Source organism: Equus przewalskii, chromosome X, assembly GCF_037783145.1.
Source record: "Equus przewalskii isolate Varuska chromosome X, EquPr2, whole genome shotgun sequence".
Lineage (NCBI taxonomy): Eukaryota > Metazoa > Chordata > Mammalia > Perissodactyla > Equidae > Equus > Equus przewalskii.
The window spans coordinates 108,091,290-108,112,040 of record NC_091863.1 but is presented as its reverse complement, the minus strand read 5'-3'; positions in this window follow the sequence as shown (position 1 = coordinate 108,112,040).

Here is a 20,751-nt window from a genome sequence, read left to right as displayed (position 1 = left end):
CAAGTCTCCCTTTGGTGGATTAAAGATGGCTACAAACTCTCTGATGTTCCTCCCACTGGGACTCAGGTCTATGCCCCCTTCGCTCAAATCTCGGCTGGCCTCAGTGATCTGCAGCCCAGTGTGGCAGAAGTGGCCTCGCAGCTACCACCCGGGTCTCTTGGAGCCTTGAGCTTCCACACAGGAGTCCTTCTACTGAGGACATCATGCTGGAGAAACCATGTGGAGAGATGCCATAGAGAGGCCCTGAGACCTCAATAAGGAGGGAAAGAGATGCCCAGGCAGCCGCTAACTGTTCCAGCCCCAGGGGGTTCAGGTCATCCCAGCTGAGTCCTGGGATACCAGAAGTCATCCCTGCCAAATCGCAGATTCCTGAGCCAAATAAGTGATTGTTCCTGTTTTAAGAGACCAAGTTTTGAGGTGGTTTGTTATGTAGCAATAAACAAGCAGAACACATTGGGGCCGGCCCGGTGGCGCAGCGGTTAAGTGCACACGTTCTGCTTCTCAGCGGCCCAGGGTTCACCGGTTTGGATCCCGCGTGCGGACATGGCACCGCTTGGCAAAAGCCATGCTGTGGTAGGCATCCCACATATGAAGTAGAGGAAGATGGGCACGGATATTAGCTCAGGGCCAGGCTTCCTCAGCAAAAAGAAGAGGATTGGCAGCAGTTAGCTCAGGGCTAATCTTCCTCAAAAAAAAAAAAAAAAAAACAAGCAGGACACTACCTCTTGCCAGTATTGATTTATCACTTCTTGTGGCATAAGTCTGATGTGCTATTTAAGCTCTAGGACCAAAAGTGAGGCTAGGATACGGCGCTGAAGGGAATGGGGAACCCTGGACCACTGCACTCCTAGTTCAGCCGCGGATGAGCACTGCTGGCGGTGGGTGAGAGAATGGTTAGACAGTAAAGGAGAAAAATTTTAAAACATTTTAGTACTATGTGTTTATTTTTAGTCTCCTTTCATTTATGGCAAGTAAACATGGTTTTTGTGTTTCCCACAGTGAAATAAAATTATACTTAAACATAAGTTTATGTCACACCCATTAGGATGGCTACTATGAAAAAAACAGAAAATAACAAGTGTTGGCAAGGATCTGGAGAAATTGGAACCCTTGTGCATTGTTTGTAAAATGGTACAGCTGCTGTGGAAAACCACATGGCACTAACTCAAAAAATTAAACATAGAATGACCATATAATCCAGAAATCCCACTTCTGGGTATATACACAAAAGAACTGAAAGCAGAGACTCAAACGGTTGTCTGTACAGCAGTCAGTGTTCATAACAGCATTATTCACAACAGCCAAAAGGTGGAAACAACCCGAACATCCAGACCACAGATGAAGGGATAAAGAAAATGTGGTATATCCACGAAATAGAATATTATTCAGCCTTAAAAGGGAAGGAAATTCTGATACACGCTACAACATGGATGAACCTTGAAGACATTATGCTAAGTGAAATAAACCAGTCATGAACCACCACCATGTATGATTCCACTGACATGAGTAATATCACTTATAAGAGTAGGGAAACTCACAGAGACATTAATTCTGGCAGCTAGCTGCCTTCTTCAACGACCCATGAGAAAACTGACCTACCGCCGAGTCCTCCGAGTTTTACCGGCGGTGTCCCCGCGGATGGGGAGCCCCCCTGGCACCGCACGTTCCAGAGGGTGCCTCTGGACTACCAGGAGGAGACAATGAGACCAGACGCTCAGAAGTCGGAAGATTTAACAACAGGGCGGCCCGCCCCGCCGGTATGGGCAAGCTGGGACACCCCACAGGCGCCCAGGTGTTCCCACTTCTCCAAGGACGCGCAGCGCAGACGAGCACGCGGCTCCTCGGCCCCCACCCCAGGCACCCCCCTCCTCCCCAACCCCAGGCAGCCCCCTCCCGGTGGACGCAGGGATTGGCCCAGTGGCGCGTTACCCGGTCACGGGGTGGAGGGTGGGGCGGAGTCTGGGGGTAAAAGGGCCAGGTCTCCTGACTACCCCTCTCCCCGCCCCGCCCCGAGCCAACTGCCAGACCCAAGGCTGACCGGCGACCCCCGAAGGACCTTTAAACCTCCGCGCAGGATGTGCTAGGTACCTGGACAGAAGGGACCAGAAGGCCAATACCTCCACGCCAAGCGGGTCTGCGACCCCCGGCGGAATGCACACCTCAGCGCTGCCTACCCATGACGTGGCATATATGTGGAGGGGCAGCCTGGCATGGGGTGTCTTGGCCCAAGTGGGTTAAGGAAAGCATCAGTACTGAGGGGGGTGAATTCTAGATCCTATGTTGGTAATACTTAACACAGCTGAGGACGGGAGTTACTTGCCAAACCAAAATCAGAATGATTAAGTGAAAGTCTAAATGAGCATAACTCCACCACCCTTACTTCCAGCCTCCTTCCCTGCTGAGCTCCCAGAACGCTGTCAACCTGGCTTCTGGCCCCCAGGCAGGAGACTGGATTTTACTCTGTGTGTAGATGCCTCTGGTGCCTCTTGTCCCTTCCCCTTGGGCCACCTCTGATTTCAGCTGCATACATACACTGTTTGTACAAGATTAGATTGACTTCATGCTGGCAGCATTTGATCTTCAGGGAGCATTCCGTGTCTTTCTGCTTTCAGTTTCAAGGCCTTCTCTGATGCTGTATGTCGTGGACTGAATGTTTGTGTCTCCCCTCAAATTCATAGATTGAAACCTACCCCCAAGGTGATGGTATTAGGAGGTGGGGCCTTTGGGAGGTGATTAGGTCCTGAGGGTGGAGCCCTCAGGAATGAGAGTAGTGCCCTTGTGAAAGAGGCTCCAAAAAGATCCCTCAACCCTTGGGCCATGTGAGGACACAGTGAAAAGATGGCCGTCTATGAACCAGGAAGCAGTCCTCACCAGACACCAAATCTGCTGGTGCCATGATGCTGGACATTCCAGCCTTCAGAACTGTAAGAAATAAATGTCTGGTGTTGGTCAGCCACTCAGTCGGTGGTATTTTGTTACAGCAGTCCAAGTGGACTAAGACCCCATGGGATCCTACCTGGCTCACTTTTAAGAGCAGGCTGTAAGTGCAGTCAATTAACGCACCAGTGTTAACCCTCAACCGATTTGGGGAGATGGGAGCTGGTGTTTAAATGCTCTAGCTTCCTGTTCTTCAGTGGTCAAATCTGGGAGGCCTCTGAATGCTTCTAAGGAGGCCCTGGGTGGAATAAAACCCATATTTCCCACAGGAGTGACCGTAGTAATGCACGTTTATAGTGGCTTTCCCTGTGTCACACTCTCAGCTCCCTCACTCCAACTACCTGAGATCAACTCCCAAATAAACGACCTGCTCTCAAATCCTTTTCTCAGCCTCTACTTCTGAGGGAACCTAACTTAAGACACTCTCTATTTGGAGACGCCATAATGAAACATCTGTGTCCTGGTCCGACTATTCTAGAGTGAAGCCAGCGGAGAGGCCCGACCCATGCCACAGAGCTTCCAGTCAGCGTTTTAGTGTCTCATCCCTAAAAAACGGATCAGGGCCCGGGATCAGGGTCAAGAGCTGGGACTAGAGTGAGGCAAATGAGATGCCCAGGGTGCAAAATTTAAGGAGGCTCTTGCTCTCAGGTGCTGACCCTGCATTCACATGAGCCTGAGAGGTGAGTGCCTCCTTAAATTTTGCACCCTGGATTCCTGTCTGCCTTACTCTGTCGTGAATCTGGCCAAGATGTGAGTAAAAAGCCTCTAAGACTAAAACAAATAGAAAAGAGAAACCCCAATGAAAAGGAAATAACGCACACTGTAGAAAACAACTTTAAAATCCACAATATCCTCAGAGACATAATTTACACATTCATCAAGAAGAAAAGAAAGAGGGGCCAGCTGCATGGCCGAGTAGGTAAGTTTGGCACTCCACTTTGGCGGCCCAGGGTTTCACTGGTTGGGATCCTGGGCGCGGACATGGCACCGCTCATCAAGCCATGCTGAGGTGGCATCCCACGTGCCACAGCTATAAGGACCCACAACTAAAATATACAACTACGTGCTGGGGGGATTTGGGGAGAAAAGGCAGAAAAAAAAGAAGATTGGCAACAGTTGTTAACTCAGGTGTCAATCTTTAAAAAAAAGAAAAAGAAGAAAAAAGAGCATTTAAAGAACAAGAAAGAGTCCTTGGAAATTAAAAGCTTAGGACGTTGTTCAGAGACAGACTGAAAAGGCAAAGAGTAGAAAAAAGGACAGAAAAGAAAAATAACATTAGATTATTCCAGGAGACAAATAATAGACGTTCTAGAAAGAGAGCAGGGAAAAAAGATAGGATATTATCAAAGAAATAATACATGAAAATGCCCAGAGCTGAAGGACATGAATCTCCAGTCTGGAAGATTCCACTGTGTGGATAGTGAATAGCGAATGAAAACAGCCCAAATCAAGGCACCTCATCATGGAAATTTCAAACACAAGGATAAAGAGAAGATTCTAAGAGCTTCCAGGAGAAAAAAATAGATTACATGCAAAGGATCAGAAATCAGAATGGCTTTGGATTTTTCAAGAGGAATACTGGCAGCTAGAAGACAAGAAAGCAATGCCTTCAATATTCTGAAGGAAAATTAGTATCCAATCTAGAATTCTATATCCAGCCAAATCAGCAATTAAGTGTGAGGATAGAATATAAACATTTTCAGACATGCAAGGTCTCAAAAAATTACTTCTTATGCACCCTTTCTCAGGAAGCTACTGGAGGATGTATGCCACCAAAATGAGGACGAGATTTCAGCTTCTGTAAATGGCAGACTAGGTAATTTGGACCAACACTCCTGCTGAAGACATCAAAGTGGACAAAATACATTTAAAATGTCCTTAAAAGCATAAAACACATAACAAGCTGTGAAAAAGTAGTGAGCCAAGATCCAGGAGAGGACAAGAACTCAGAGAGATGAGGTCGGCTCTTCCGGTCCCTTTGGCTCAGGGAGATTTCTCCAGTCAGGAGGAAGTTGAGAGACCAACTGCTTCTAGCAGCCTCCCAGGGACAGGGAACAAAAGTCAGAGTCCAAGGTCAGCCCAAAATGAAGACCCTGGGAAAGCATCTCCTGCCTTGGGCTGGTTCCTGAAAAGCTGTACCCCGGGAGTGAGGATGACTTGGAAGAAAACCAGCTCTCGCATGCATGCAGCCCGCCTTCCGTTCATCTGAGTAACCCAGAAAATTTCAGACCCTGAAAGTGGATTGTTTATTTCAGATAGCTAGTACCCCAGACACCTGGGGAAAACTAATCAAAATCTTCTTTGGAGAAATATAACAATATCCTGGGCTTCAAATTATTTCTTTAAGTTAAAATCTAATGTCCAACACACAATCAAACATAAAATTTAAGACGCTGTGAGCAAGAACCAGTAGAAACAACAGCCAATAGAAATAAATGCGGAAGAACTCCAAATACCAGAATTTTCAAGCATGATTGTAAAACAATAAGGCTTATTTTGGTCAAGGAGAAAATGTCAAGCTTTACAACTGTGGCAGGAGACAGAAAACCGTGAAAAGAGACATAGAAGATTTAAGAGAAAAAAAAAAAGAAACCAAAATGTGAGAGTAAACCAATTAAGAGGAAGATATGGGATCCTTCAAATAGAGAATACAACACAGGAGAGGTACAAAGGAAGTTCCAAGATAGCGAAGGAAGATGTGAAACCTGCACACTAGACCTTGCGAGCTCCCCGTCCAGATTGGAGCAGGGGAAGGAAGGCCTCCAGAAGGTTGTTTTCCAAGAGGAAAAAAAGTGGGACTGATAGATTATCTGATGTATTTCCCATCTGAAAAATTGGGTTGAAAGTTGTTTTACAAGGTTGTTGGACATTATGAAACACTTAGCCAAGGATTTGAAGAAACTCAAAGAGACAGAGAGAGAGAGAGAGAGGCAGTCGATGGAAAATATTTAAAATTGCAAAATCAGGAAGGAGCGGCGTAAGCACAAGATTTTCTTTGTTTATAAGTCTAATTTTTCATATAATTTCTTCTTTGATCCATGGGTTATTTAGAAGTGTGTTAATTTACTAATATTTGGGAACTTCCAGGCTTCTTTGGGGTTAATAAAATGTCTTTGGGCTACACGTTATTTCCTCTATTGTCTTCTTAGTTGTACCTCTTTTTGTTATTTTTCAGTGGATGCTCTAGGCTTAACAATATGCACCCTTAACTTGTAAATGACAAGAAGAAAGCGTAGCCTTTTATGTAGACTCTCTTACTTGCCATTTCCAATGCTCTTTAAACCTTCATGTACATCCAGGTTTTCCTTCTGGTGTAATTTTCCATTGGTCTGAAGGACATCCTTTAATAGTTTCTTGTAGAGAAGTTCTGCTGGTAACAAATGTTCTCACCTTTTGTTTATCTGGAACTATCTTTATTTCTCCCTCTTTTTTGGGGATTTTTTTGGTGAGGAAGATTGGCCCTGAGCTAACATCTGTGCCAGTCTTCCTCTATTTTATGTGGGATGCCACCACAGCATGGCTTGATGAGCAGTGTGTAGGTCCGCACCCAGGATGGAATCCTTCGAAGCCCCAGCTGCTGAAGCAGAGTGTGTGAACTTAACCACTACACCACCAGGCTGACCCCTCCCTCATTTTTGAAAGATAATTTTAGGTGGATGTAGATTTCTGAGTTGACAGGCTTTTTTTCTTTCAGCAGTTTAAAAATGTCACATCATTGCCTCCTGACCTCTCTTGTTTCTTTTTGAGGGTTGTTTTTTTTTAAAGATTGGCACCTGAGCTAACATCTGTTGCCAATCTTCTTTTTTCTTTTTTTTTCTTCTTCTCCCCAAAGCCCCCCAGTACATAGTTGTATATTCTAGTTGTGAGTGCCTCTGGTTGTGGCATGTGGGATGCCACCTCAGCATGGCCTGACGAGCGATGCTAGGTCTGCACCCAGGATCTGAACCAGCGAAACCCTGGGCCGCCACAGCAGAGCCCACGAACTTAACCAGTCGGCTCCAGGGCCAGCCGCACCTCTGTTGTTTCTGATGTCAGCAATAAATCTTAACTTTGTTCCCCTGTGTGTAAGATTCAAAATTGTTTCTTTATATTCGGTTTTTAGCATTTGACTATGATGTGCGTAGGTCTGGTTCTCCTTATATTTATATTTCTTGGGGTTCACTCAGATTCTTGGATCTGTAAATCACTGTTTTTTACCAGTGTGGGACATTTTCAGCCATTAGCTCTTCAAACATGTTTCCTGCCTTAATCTCACTCATTTTCCCCTTTAAGACTCCAATTACACCCATATGATATCATTTGATATTATCACACAGGTCCCTGAGGCTATGTTCATTTTTCTTCTTTTTTTAATCTGTTCTTCAGATTGGATTATTTCTATTGGTCTGTCTTTAAATCCTATTTCTCCTACTATTTCTAATCTGTGTTAAGCTCATCCTGTGAATTTTTCATGTAACTGTACTTTTCAGTTCTAGACTTTCCATTTGGTTCTTTTTTTATGGTTTTTATTTTTCTGCTATGATTCCTTATCTGTTCACTCATTAAAATCCTAGTTTGCTTAACTTTTTGGACCATATTTATAAGTGCCGTAAGGTCTTTCTGTTAGTTACAGCATCTTGGCCGTCTCAAGTTCAGTTTTTAGTGACTGACTGTTTTATCTTGACTGTGGATCACATTTTTTCTGTTTCTTTATGTGTCAAGTATTTTTTATTGAATATGGGACATTATGAATAATCTATTGTAGATATTCTGAATTCTATTATCTTTCTCTGCAGAGGTAATAAGCAGATCAATTACCAGCTAATGACCTTTATATTTGTCTAGGTGTGGTTAGGACTAGGGCTAGGCAAGACGGTGAAACAGCCAGTTTGTAGCTCTGCCCTGCCCATACCCTTTCTGACGAGAACACTGCTGAATAGGACATCACTGTCCTATACCCTTTTTACAGAAGTAGAAAAGTGAATCTATGGAGGCACTCATCCAAGGTCACAGGAGATAAGTGGCAGGGAATGGACAAGGTGCCCTCCCAGGTCAGTGTTCTTCCGCCCACATCATCGTGTTTATGGTGTTCCACCTTTTTGTTAGAGTCTGTCCAATTTCATGCCCTTAAAATAGATTAGAAAAAAAATACAAGTGGAAAGCCAAAGCTATAGTTGAGGAGACAATGACAGGGCTGCTTTAGGATGGTGGCAGAGGGTAGAGAGAAGAGGACAGATTCAACAGGTATTTAGGAGGCCATATTTTTATTGGAACAGGGACCTTCCCTCCGTCTTGTCCCTCTTCATCCCCGGAATGCGGTGATGAGAGCTTTTCCCTCCATCACCCCTCTCCATGAACAGTGATGCTCTGAAAGCCTGGGGGGCAGTGGAGGAGGTGACCTCGTTATGACGGTTGAATGATTTAGGGAGGTCTCAAGACCCAGACAAAGTGATTTTCCCAATCACAAGATGGCAGGACAATTAGCAGGGAAAGTAATGGTTCCACTCACAAGATGGGCAGCCTGCGTGGCCCTGCTCTTCTTGCATTGCGGTGCTGCGTGCCTTCCTTGAGCCCACATGTGCCTGGGCACACAGATAGTGCTCTAAACTGCAGTTCTGCTCCTATTTACTGGACCCAGCGCCTTCTGGGTCACTGAGTGAAGAGGGGAATGCTTTGAAGAACGGTACCCCGGGCGTATGAATCCCAGGCCTCCTTTCCCAGTCTCCTCCCAGGTTCCTGCCCACTTCCTCTTTAAGCTCTCACCCATGAATGCCCTCATTCTACTTCTTTTCCCTCACAGTAGGGCTAAATGGTTCAGGAAGCACTTGCCAGCAAGGACCCCTAGTCTTTCAGCAACGCAAAACTTGTTTACTCTCTGAATGGTGAGGAGGTCCCAGACCTTAAAAACACCATGGTGTCTTCTAAAGCTCCAAAACCACAGTAACAACAAATTGGGTCTTCATACCCAGATATCTATTCTGACATTAAAAAGAGTAATAAGAACATACACCATTTCTGTTTAAAAAGTCATATCTTTTAAGAAATCACAAATATATATGCATAGAGAAAAGTCTGGAAGTATGTCTACAAACTTTTTATTTGTGGTTCTCTCTGGGATGGAGATTTTCACTTCCAGCCTTTAAACATAATCTCTGGGGGCCAGCCTGGTAGTGTAGTGGTTAAGTTCACACACTCTGCTTTGGCGGCCCCTCTGGGTTCGCAGGTTCGGATCCTGGGTGCAGACCTATGCACTGCTCATCAGGCCATGCTGTGGTGGCATCCAACAAAGGAGAACTGGAAGGACCTACAACTAAGATATACAATTATGTACTGGGGCTTTGGGGAAAAAAAAAGAGGAAGACTGGCAACAGATGTTAGCTCAGGGCCACTCTTCCTCACTAAATAAATAAAAAAATAAACATAAACTCTGTTGTATTAATTAATTATTTAATTCACATTGAGCATATATACCTTTTATAATCAGAAAAAAATGATAAAGCTACTTTGATTAATAAATTAGTAATTTTGGGGCTGGCCCCGTGGCCGAGTGGTTAAGTCTGTGCGCTCCGCTGCAGGCGGCCCAGTGTTTCGTTGGTTCGAATCCTGGGTGCGGACATGGCACTGCTCATCAAACCACGCTGAGGCAGCGTCCCACCTGCCACAACTAGGTGGACCCACAACGAAGAATATACAACTATGTACCGGGGGGCTTTGGGGAGAAAAAGGAAAAAATAAAATCTTTAAAAAAAAAATAAATTAGTAATTTTAATTAAAAAAAAATCATTCCCAGCATTGGTGTATGATTCAAATGAAGGCTCCACTTTGGAAGTTTTCGCCCATCTCAATAGAACTGTGAAAGGACCTGCTTGAAGTCAGGGCCTTCCAGAGACCACAGAGAAGGAAAAGAAGTTATTTTGACTTTGAAACAGTTGCTATTTTAAAAATAATATACAGCTGTTAAGAATATTGGTAATAAAAGTCTGTGTAACAATTGTAATAAGAATTGTCGTTTATTGACTACCTACCCCACGTTATTGGATACAGGTCCTCAGTGGGAACTGGGGTTCAGAGAGGTTAAGAGACTTACTCAGACTCCATGAGTAGGGAGGTAGTGGAGGTGAGCACAGGACTCCAACCCTGTCAGTAGACACATGTCCGTCTTCTCATGCAATAGCCTAGAAATGTGTATGAGACACAAAGCTAAACAAAAAAAATTTCGTGGTCAGATATAAAGTATGATTACAATTAGGATAAAAAGTACTATGCACTTATGACTGTGTTTGGGTGACTTACCTCCTCGTTTTCTCTATTCCACATTTTAAAAAATCACAGACCATTAAAAGCCATTGGAGCACAAATTGAGGTTTTCCTCTTGATGTAATCAGAATGATTGAAAATAATTAAAAAGAGGAAAACAATTAGAGAGCATTAACTTCATTTTTAAGTTGCTTTCTTCTTTCTCTTTTAGCTAGAATAAAAATAGTTTTTTTTCTGATTATATACATTTAGATATATACATAAAAATTCAAGAACCAAACAAACAACCCTGATTACAAAGTGGGTGAAGGACTTGAATAGACATTTCTCCAAAGAAGACACACAAATAACCAATCAGCACATGGAAAGATGCTCAATATCATTAATCGTTAGGGAAATGCAAATCAAAACCACGAGGAGATACCACGTCATACCAATCCGGATGGCTATTGTCAAGAAAACAGACAATAACAAGTGTTGGCAAGTATGTGGAAAGATCGGAACCCTTGTGCATTGCTGGTGAGATTGTAAAATGGTACAGTCACTGTGGAAAATAGTACGGCAGTTCTTCAAAAAATTAAACATAGAATCATCATATGATCCAGCAATTCTGCTTCTGAATATATACCCAAAAGAATTGAAAACAGACTCAAACAGATATTTGTCTACCCATGTTCATAGCAGCCTTATTTACAATAGCCAAAAGGCGGAAGCAACCTATGTGTATGAACTTGCTAGGGCTGCCATAACAAAATACTACAGACAGGGTGGCTCAACCAACAGAAATGTATTTCCTCACAGTTCTGGGGGCAGGAAGTCCAAGATCAAGGTGCCAGCACAGGTGGCTTCTCCTGAGACCTCTCTCCTTGGCTTGTAGATGGCCACCTTCTTGCTGTGGCCTCACATGGCCTTTTCACACGTCCTTGGTATCTCTTCCTCCTCTTATAAGGACACCAGGCCTATCAGACTAGGGCCCATCCCTATAACCTCAGTTAACCGTAATTACTTCTTCAAGGGTCGTATCTCAAACAGTCATATGGGGGGTTAGGGGTTCAACCTATACATTTTGGGAGGACACAATTCAGTCCGTAACACCACATGTCCATCAATGGATGACTGGCTGAACAAAATATCATATATACATACAATGGAATGTTATTCAGCCTTAGAAAAGAAGGAAATTCTAACACGTGCTACAACATGAATGAACCTTGTAGACATTATGCTAAGTGAAATAAGCCAGTGACAAAAGGGCAAATATTCTGATTCCATTTACATGAGGTCTCTAGAGTAGTCACAGTCATGGAGACAGAAATTAGAAGGCTGGTTGCCAGGGGCTGCATTTCGGGGGGGGAGGCCTGAGGAATTATTGTTTAATGGGTACAGAGTTTCAGTTTTGGAAGATGAAAAAGTTCTGGAGATGGATAATGGTTATGGTTGCGCAACAGTGTAAATGCGCTTAATGCCACTAAATTGTACACTTAAAAATGGTTAATTTTATGCCATGTATATGTTACCACAATAAAAAACAGCGCAAGAACCTCCCTGAGATAATAATCAGTAAAATTTGGGGAACTCATCTTTTCTACACTCACGTATACACATATATATATGTTTTTTCTTTTCTGTCCTTGTAGAAGTCCTATTAATTAATTTAAAAATATTTTATTATATTTCAAATGTGAAGTGTACAGAATCATAATGCAGATGCCCATGTACCCCCCATTCAGCTTTACAAATGGTAACATCTTCCATGCTTGCTTGAGATCTTTTATAAAGTCTTTTTTATTATGTAATATTATATGTAAGATTATACAATATTATATATTTAATGCGTGTGTATAAAATAAAAATGCGCACTTGAGAACCCAGCACAACACCCGCCCTCGGACCTCAGCCCCCATGGATACCTTTGAACCCCTCTGTGCTCATCCCCACCTCATCCCTCTGCCTCTTCCTGCCTGCACCTCCCCCCTCCAAGACGCACTAGCTTACTTTTGTGTTTATTATTCCCTTGCTTAAGTAATTTGTCGCATATGCATATAGCTCTCTTCTGGCCACCTTTTGCTGCCTAAAATACTACCTCAGAACTTAGTGAGTTAAAGCGTCAACCATTTAATTCTATCTCCTGATTCTATGGGTCAGGAATTCGGGCAGGGTCAGCTGTGTGACTCTATTTCACATAGCGCTTGGGTTGGTCTGGAAGGTCCACACGGGCTCCACTCAAGGCTGGAGCCTTGGTGGGGATGGGTAGAAGACTGAGTTCAGCTGGGCCTGTTTACTGGCACATAGGCTCCAGAATGATCGACTCTGGGTGGTCAAACTTCTCTCGTGGTAGCTCAGGACTTCCGTTCCAAGAGAGCCAAACAGAGCTATAAGGCTTCTTATGACCTAGCCTCAGAAGTCCTGGAATGTCACTTCCGCTGCAGCCTATTGTCAAGCGAGTCTCTAAGGCCAACCTGGATTCAAGGTTTGAGCACTGGTTATGTTCCAGATATGTCACCTTGGACAAGTTCCTTATGGTCTCTGGGGCTCACCTCCCTCATCTAAGAAAATGGGGGTAGCAACAGGCCCCACCTCGAGGGCTTGTGTGAACTCAGAATGAAGTAATGCACGCAAAGTGCCTACACACAGTAAGCGCTCGGCCAAGATGTAACTGCTATTAAAAACAGGGAAGCTGGCGCTCACAGGGTGGGTTAGAAAAGGATGGAAAGCTGGGGTGGCGGGACTAGGACAGCAGGGATGGGGAGGCAACAAAGTATCTCTGAATAGACCATTGGCATAGCCCTGACTCATGTGTCACCCTAATAACTAATTACTTACAACTAGGATATGCGAGCCGGGGGCCTGAATGAAGCACAAACACTAACAAATGAATCCAATGCATTCCAGGGGAATAACACAGCCACGCTGAAAGGGCTGGAGAAGAAAATAACTACGGAATTTTGGAAAACAGTATTTTTTTCTTTTATTTATTTTTATTTTATTGAGGTCATATAGTTTATAACATTGTGAAATGTCAGTCGTACATTAATATTTGTCAGTCACCATATAAATGTGCCTCTTCACCCCTTGTGCCCATCCCCCACCTCTCTTCCCCCCAGTAACCACTAATCCGTTCTCTTTGTCCCTGTGTCTGTTTATCTTCCACATGAGTGAAATCACACAGTGTTTGTCTTTCTCTGTCAGGGTTATTTCGCTTAACAACATACCCTCAAGGTCCATCCATGTGGTTGCAAATGGGGCAATTTTGTCTTTTTTATGGTTAAGTAGTATTCCATTGTATACATATCTCTCTCTCACATCTTCTTTATCCACTGGGCACTTGAGTTACTTCCACGCATTGGCTATTGTGAATAATGCTGCAATGAACGTAGGGGTGTGTAAGTCTCTTTGTATTGTTGATTTCAAGTTCTTTGGATAAATACCCAGTAGTGGGATGGCTGGGTCATATGGTATTTCTATTTTTAATCTTTTGAGGAATCTCCATATTGTTTTCCATAGTGGCTGCACCAGTTTGCACTCCCACCAGCAGTGGATGAGGGTTCCCTTCTCTCCACAACCTCTCCAACAGTTGTCATTTTTTGTCTTGGTGATTATAGCCATTCTAACAGGTGCAAGGTGATATCTTAGTGTACTTTCAATTTCCACTTCCCTGATGATTAGTGATGTTGAACATCTTTTCATGTGCCTGTTGACCATCTGTATGTCTTCTTTGGAAAATGTCTCTTCAGATCCTTTTTTTTTTCTTTTGAGGAAGATTAGCCCTGAGCTAACATCTGCTGCCAATCCTCCTCTTTTTGCTGAGGAAGCCTGGCCCTGAGCTAACATCCATGCCCATCTTCCTCTACTTTATATGTGGGACACCTACCGCAGCGTGGCTTTTGCCAAGCAGTGCCATGTCCGCACCCGGGATCTGAACTAGAGAACCCCGGGCTGCCGAAGTGGAACATGCGCACTTAACCACTGCGCCACTGGGCCGGCCCTTCTCTGCCATTTTTTTTTTATCGGGTTGTTTTGCTGTTGTTGTTGAGTTGCATGAGTTCTTTAGATATTTTGGAGATTAACCCCTTGTCAGATATATGATTGCAAATACTTTCTTCCAGTTGGTGGGTTGTCCTTTTTTTTTGTTCCTGTTTCCTTTGCCTTGCATTATTAGCTCTTTAGTCTGATGAAGTCCCATTTATTTATTTTTTCTTTTGCTTCCCTTCCCCAAGTAGACATGGTATTCAAAAAGATCCCTTTAAGATTGATGTCAGAGTATACTGCCTGTATTTTCTTCTAGGAATTTTATGGTTTCATGTCTTACTTTCAAGTCTTTAATCCATTTTGAGTTAAAATTTTTTTTTCCTGAGGAAGATTAGCCCTGAGCTAACTACTGCCAATCCTCCTCTTTTTGCTGAGGAAAACTGGCCCTGAGCTAACATCCATGCCCATCTTCCTCCATTTTGTACGTGGGATGCCTACCACAGCATGGCTTGCCAAGTGGTGGCATGTCCGCACCCGGGATCCAAACCGGCGAACCCCGGCCGCCAAGAAGCGGAACGTGTAAACTTAACTGCTGCGCCACCGGGCCGGCCCCCTTGAGCTAAAATTTTTGTGTGTGACATAAGATAATGGTCTACTTTCATTCTTTTGCATGTGGCTGTCCAGTTTTCCCAGCACTATTTTTTGAAGAGAATTTCTTTTCTCAGTCGTATGTTCTTAGTTCCTTTGTTGAAGACTAGCTGCCCGTAGATGTGTGGTTTTATTTCTGGGCTTTCAGTTCTGTCTCATTGATCTCTGTGTCTGTTTTTGTGCCAGTACCATGCTGTTTTGATCACTATAGCTTTGTAGCATATTTTGAAGTCAGGGATTGTGATGCCTCCAGCTTTGTTCTTGTTTCTCAAGATTGCTTTGACTATTCAGGGTCTTTTGTTGCCCCATATGAATTTTAGGATTCTTTGTTCTATTTCTGTGAAGAATGTCATTGGGATTCTGATTGGGATTGCATTGAATCCGTAGACTGCTTTGGGTAGTATGGACATTTTAAGTATGTTTATTCTTCTAACCCATGTGCCTGGAATCTCTTTCCATTTCTTTAGAACATCATGGATTTCTTTCAATGTCTTATAGTTTTCAGTGTATAGGTCTTTCACCTCCTTGGTTAAATTTATTCCTAGATATTTTATTCTTTTCGTTGCGATTGTAAATGGGATTGTATTCTTGAATTCTCTTTCTGGAAAACAGCATTTTGATTGGATACTATAAGGCTTACAACAAAAAGATCTGTCCACAAATACTGGACTCTAGTTAGCAAATCTGTTATAGGCATATGTAACTACTTTATGATACGAGGGTTGCACAAGTAAGTGAACAGAGCCACATTCTCACCGTGAAAGAAAAAAGTTTAAAAATAAGGAAACGGGGAAGGCTAGAATAAATCCTGCAGTGTGGATTAGAGTGGAGATATCAGTACAATTTATTTTCATATGTATACAGATAGACAGATAAAGAAATATAGATGTGTGTGTACATGGGTTAGTATGCATGCTTCTACTTGCTAGCTCTGTCTTAGGAGGACCCAGAAGCAAGGACACCCCAATAGTAAGACGCACATCTCGCACGTGGATCCTGCTTTCTAATACCATTCTTCAACAAAGGAACCAGGGCTCCTTGGAGTAATGGCTGATGCTGGACCAGGGCAGGAAAATACAAGTGAACCTGTAGTGTCTTGTGGTGCCAGAAAGTAAGGCAGTGCTCAAAAAGGGGTGGGGCATGACAAGAGGACACAGGAGCTAAGGCGGGGAGATGCAGGCAGTGTTCCAAAGCCACGTGCAATATAATCGAAGCTTCATCTTCAGAGCTCTCAAATATTGTCCTAATGAAAGGAATAGAAAACATGTTAGGAAAGGAAGTTCTACTGAAACACTACCAAGTCTGAAAGTCACTTCAGTCATGAATCATAATGAGGAAGCTCATTATGAAGTGCACCCATATCGTGTAAAGAGAAAACGTGAAATTTAATTTGGCAGTTTTTATCAGTAATGCTGGAAGTTACAAATAATAATGAAAGGCCATTAAAAAATCATTACTTTCAAGTGGTTTGAAGTATCTATAAAATTCACATTTAAAAATGGCAAAGAGCGCACACAATCCTTCATGCCAGAAAGTTAGTTTGTCTGAAGCTGCCCACGGGATCGTAAAATAAGCCAGCAGAAAAATTTGAAGATCACATTGGAAAAACTCGGTAATTGTCTTTGAAAATGCTTCCTAGTGCCAGAGGAAGTCAGTCTACATTCTTAAAGATCAGCTCTGACCTCAAAAAGCTGTTTAATGTACAAGTCATTTGAAATGATTACCATCAATGAGCTTAATATTTTCCTCTAAACTCTCAGTATATTCGTTTCCACACAAGAGCTGGGCACTAAACGTTAAGTGGCAACGAACTAAGAGGGCAGGTTCTGGAATGAGATTGCCTAGGTTCAAATTCCTCATCTGCCACTTCTAGCTGTGTGATCTTGGGCAAATTATGCAACCTCTCTGAGCCTGCATTTCTTCATATGTAAAACTGGGATGATTAAAAAAGAACTCCGCCTCATAGGGGTTATCACAAGGAGTCAAAAGCGCTTAGTATATTTCCATTGCATATGGTAATAATTCAAGAAATATTAGCTGTTAATAAAAAGAGGTTTTGGGGGTTCAACTTGAAAAATATGTTTTGCTTCTAATTCTAGTTAATTCAGATATAATTTTAAAATACTGTTATTTCTTTTTCAACTTTCTATCATTTATCCAACAAATATTTATCGGGCACTCTCATTTGCCAGGCCCTCTTGAAGGTGCTGGGGATACAGCAGTGACCAGACTGGGAAAATTCTGCCCTCACGGAGCCAGCTGATGGTCTGCTGGGGCAGAGAGACAATAAGCAGAGAAACAGAGGAAAAGGTCAATTTGGCGTGTGCTTATGGGGAAACAGCTCAGCCATGGACATCTCCACACAGGCCACACAGACAAGGTCAACTGCAGTCTGACCTAAGCCTCAAAGGAACAGACTGTGACCCTCCTAGGAACATGGTAAGGTAAACAGCTTTGTGATGAGCTGTTCCAAGGCTGTTTGTCACCCACCTCCCAATTCTGCAGAGGCCGCCATGAGGCAGTTTCTTATATGCCTCCCTGGTGCCCGAAAGGCATGGGACTTTCAACCTTGCCTCCCCACCAAGGCTAGAGCCTCAGGCTATAAAATCATTTAGCTGGAGTATGGAGCCAGCTCCTCCCCGACAGGGCAACCCACCCCTTGTGTCATCTGTCCTCTCTGGTTTGGTGTCATCCTGCGGGATCGGGGATGCGGGAAGCTGACATCACGCGGATTGTGCTCATGCTAAGTAATGAACAACCTGCACCGACTTGGGCTTTCTGTTTCCTCCCCACTGAAGCTGCGGCAGTGGCAGGTCCAACCTAGCAGCCACAGTAGTTGTTGCCCGTAGAGACTGCTGGACAGTGCTAAGGACTGTGAGGAAATGAAAACAGAAGAAAGGTAATGGAGAGTGACTCCAAGGCTGTTAGAGGGAGATCAGGGAAGGGTTCACCAAGGTGATATGTGAGCCAGCCAGGCTGATCTGAGGGAATTGAGTGATAGGCAGAAGGAACAGCAATTACAGAGGCCTGAGGGCAAGGGGGAGATTGGCAGGTGTGAGGAACTGAAACAACAGCAGTGGGCTTGAAGTAAAGTGAGCAAGGAGGAAAAGGATAAATGAAGCTAGACAAGTGGGCAGGGCTAGTTTACACATGGGCTTGCTGGCCATAGGATAGCTTGAGTTTTCAAGTGTTAAGCAGCCAAGTGATATAATCTGATTTATATTTTTAAAAGATCATCATCTCCCAAAAAATCAAGAGTAAAATAAGATGATCCCAAGTGCAGTGTGGGGGCTGAAGGGGCAGGGGGGCGAGAGCAGAGGCAGGGGGAGCAGCTGGGAGGAGCAGTCCGAGCGCTGTAGCTCTCGCTAAGGCGTGGTGGACACAGACGTGGAGCCATCCCGGAGCTTGCTCAGCACGCTGGTGGTACAGGGACGCAGCCAGCGTGCTGGGAGCAGCGCGGCGGGAAGAGATTATCCGCCCTTGTAAGGACTTGGGCTTTCACTCCAAAACGGGGAGCCACAGGAAGGATTGGAGCCGAAGGGTGACTCAACCCGACTAAAGTTTTCGTTAGGATCACGTTGGCTGCTGTGTTGAGACTGCGTGTGTGTCAGTCAGGTGGAAGGGGGACAAGGGTGGAAGCCGGAGGTCAGGTCGGAGGCTACTTCAATAATCCAGGGAAGAAATGTGGCCCGTTTGTCCATGGCAGACTTCTCCTCCACTTATTTGGCAACTGAACCTCTGTGATGGTCTCTCCTGTGAAATGTGCTGTGAATAAATAATGTATATAAAGCACGTGGCACAGCATCTGATGCTTATTAATTTAAATAGTACTTACTATTGGCATTACCAGTTTCATGCCTGAAGCCTCTGCAGCTTTCAGAACTGCTCTTAGAAGTTCTTGTGCCTTTAAAAATGCAAGTAAAATCTTATCACTCCCTGCTTAAAACCCTCAAGTGCCTTCCCACTGCAGAATGCAGAAAATCCATACTTTCCCACGGTCATGGTCTGGCCCTGGCCTTCCTCTCCAGTCTCAGGTCCTACCACTCTCCTTACTCAGCCACACTGGCCTCCCTTCTCTCCCTCCAACTGCCTCAGACGGCTCGTCACCATCTGAGCATCTTTTGCATTTGCTATTCCTACTGCGAGGACCTCTCTACTCCTAGCTCTTCCTTCGTGCGGCTGGTTTCTTTTCCATTCAGTCGCAGTTCAACCAATTGACCTTCCCTAACCACCTTATCCAACATATGGCGCCCACTCCTCACCCCCCAGTCCCTAGCACTTTGCTGTTCTAGATCCTTCACAGCCTGCCACTATTTGAAATTACCTTGTTTACTATCCCTTTCTCCCACTAGAATGAAATCTTCATGAAACCAGGAACCTTGCCTGTCATTCCGAGGACCTGGCGCACAGAGGGTGGTCAGTGGGCTTCCAGAATCTCAAATGCCAGGGAAAGACATTAATGGATTGACTTTCTAAGTTAACCAATTAGAAGAGTAGCTCAGATTATCTATAAAGCTTTTATACATGGAATTAAAGTGGGGACATACCTGTATTTACAGGTATGATACATATAACATTCTAAGCATTCACACTACAGGAACACATAAAGGGTTCAACACACATGAACTTTCCATTCACTAAGGCTTACCTCTTATTTAAGCACCAACATTCCCCTGGATGGTAATATTCCTAAAACAGATTCCATGTTTCCCTATCTCCTAAAATCAAGCAAATGAAATTTCATTTCCCTTTCCTTATGAACATCCCTTATTATATGGGCTGTAATTAAAGTGCAGCCCTGAAGGATTCCTGATGTGTGACGTTTATGACCATTTGTTCCTATACTAAATGACCAGATGGCCCCAGGATGCTATAGCAGGTTTTTCTTCTTCTCCCCAAAGCCCCCCAGTACATAGTTATGTATCTTAGTTGTAGGTCCCTCTGGTTGTGCTATGTGGGACGCCAGCTCAGCATGGCCTGACGAGTGGTGCCACCCTGGGCCACTGAAGCAGAGCGCGCGAACTTAACCACTCGGCCACAGGGCCAGCCCCAACGCTTTTTCTTTATAATACTTTTCCTCTACACCTTGACAGACTGTTATGCTGAAAATTACTGCTCCTCCTGTCAGTATCTCCCTTCCCCTATCTTATAAATGGACTATATCTAATCTGTTGACAGTTTGTTAAATAAAATTTTTAGGGGCCAGCCCGGCGGCACAGTGGTTAAGTGCACACGTTCCGCTTTGGTGGCCGGGGGTTCACCGGTTCAGATCCCGGGTGTGGACATGGCACTGCTGGGCAAGCTATGCTGTGGTAGGCGTCCCACATATAAAGTAGAGGAAGACAGGCACGATGTTAACTCAGGGCCAGTCTTCCTCCTTAGCAAAAAGAGGAGGATTGGCAGCAGATGTTAGCTCAGGGCTAATCTTGCCCCCCCCAAAAGAAATGAAATTATTAGAAATTTATTAGAAAGTATGCCCCAAAAGCAGATTAAGTAAGGTCTCAGGAGTATTCTTATGAGAAAAATGCTGAGTTTCAGGAGGCCTTTCCTTCCTGGCTGTTAGCTGGGTTTCTTCTTGGGTTTGCCAACCAGATAAAACATAACCACAACCTGAGTTTGGGCGAATCAGAAGGGGAAACAGTTGAGCTTCCTTATGACACTGTAGCAAGAATCAGACAAGATCTTAGTTTAAATCTCTGCCACTTACTATCCACGCATCTAACTTCTCAAAACATTCATACTTTTTAGCAGCAACTAATGTTTATGGAGCACTTGCTATGTCTCAGGCCACCGTCCTGTTTCACCTGCACTATCACATCTTAATTAATCCTTACAATAAGTCTGTGAAGGAGACAACATTATCTCCATTAATCAGCTGAGAAAACAGGTTCCAAAGTTAAGTAACTCGATGTCACACAGCTAATAAGCAAAGATCAGGACAGTCAAACTCAGAGCTCTTAG